The following is a 1670-nucleotide window of genomic DNA, read 5'->3' as shown; positions in this document are numbered from 1 at the left end:
CTTTCCCTAGTATAGGCTGGTAACTGAAGCAAAGTACTTTACCATGGAAAATTAAGCACTTCTTCTACCTTTGTTAATGTTGCTTAAATAATTTTTCCAGGAGTGGGTAGGTTCTGGAGATCAACACAATATTTTTTAAAAATCACAATTCACTCATTTTAAAGATTTCATGCCATATTCTTGTTGGCAATTCTGTGAAGATCAAGCTCGGCTGCAAGGGAAATGCCAAAGCCCCACTTGCTGGTACAGGACACTCTGAGTCCCTTAGTGGTGCACAGAGGGTGCCCACCATGCTTCAGAAGAAGATCTGCAGGACAGCTTCCTTACACTTGGGCAGGATGGAAAGAGAATTTCTGCTTCCTGCAATTGATGTGAACCTGGTAACTTTAGTGTCCAACTTTCTCGTTGTTTGAATTTTGTGTTGGATGAGTTGACCAAAACATTCAGTGCATTTTGATTGGTGAAGCTCTTCAGTTCAGCCAAGTGTGCCTTTAAAAAATGAAAGGGAGCCTCAAGGAAAAATACTTTTTTTTTCTAAATTAAAAATTACAATTTCTTTTAAAATGCTTTTTAAAATATCCTTAAAACTCTCAGAAATAAAACATTTTTTCAGTTCCTAGTAATTTTTTCATATTACTTTTCATTTAAAATCTAAGGGGAAAATATTGATCCAGAACAGTGTCCTTTGTTAAACATACCAGCTAGCCAAAAAAATCGGACCGTTCTGCATCTGCTCGTCAATGCCGGTTCCCAGTGCTGGTGTCCCCCTGCGCTGTACGTGCCTGGGAGCACTAGAGGGAGCCTGGAGTACAAGGTTGAGTGCTGGAGGCTTGTCAGGAGTAACTGCAGTTTAACCTTTTGCATTTGGGTACTTCTCTGTCAATAGCCCTTGCCTAGCTGTTACACAGTTTGAACCTGGACCTGTCTGATATTTAAGAAGTCCAAACAAACAGGTCAGTGCAATTTTCCTGAAGACAGATCTCCGTATGATGCATTGGATAATGCCCAGGCTTCAAAGAGATTTAGCCACTTCCTTTATTTTGATATTTTTAAATCCTACCGTGGACCTCTAAGATGCACTGATCAGAAAAACATGAGTCCCGAGGGAGTGCTCACGCTTTCCAAGTGCTATTTCCTTTGGGTAAAAAGTTGGAGCAATGTTTCAAACTTCCAAAAAGGTGATTTACTGTCCCAAAGATAGGAATTAGTATTGGAGCTCTGCAGAAACACTGCAGCTCACCAGAAAACTTGAAGGGGGTGAATAGCCCTCTTGTCTCTGCATGCTTGTAAACTAATTATCAGTGTTTCACAGAGATGTAGCTGGAGATAATGGGCCTTACTTAGCCACATCTCATTTTCTTTAGCTCTACAAAACAGGGCTCCAGTTCTGTAGCCACTGATATTAAAAATTCAGGAATCACAGGAGCCCTCCTGCTGTAAATGTTAATTATTCCTGTTCGATCTCATGCTTACAGTGCATATCCTGGGAGAGCAGAGGGAGAGGTACACGTGTTGCCCTACTACCTAAGAAATGATGATGAGGGAACTCTCTTTACTCGTTTTCCCTAAATCCTCTGAGTTGCTGGCAAGCCTTCATCCAGGGGTGGGGGATGTTCTATTTCTATGTGTATAAGGTCTCACTAATGAGGATTGTGACTAGAAAACTCTTT

Source organism: Buceros rhinoceros, unplaced genomic scaffold (assembly GCF_000710305.1).
Source record: "Buceros rhinoceros silvestris isolate BGI_N320 unplaced genomic scaffold, ASM71030v1 scaffold14353, whole genome shotgun sequence".
NCBI classification, from domain to species: domain Eukaryota; kingdom Metazoa; phylum Chordata; class Aves; order Bucerotiformes; family Bucerotidae; genus Buceros; species Buceros rhinoceros.
The sequence above is the reverse complement of the archived record's forward strand: the minus strand, read 5'-3'. Positions refer to the sequence as shown.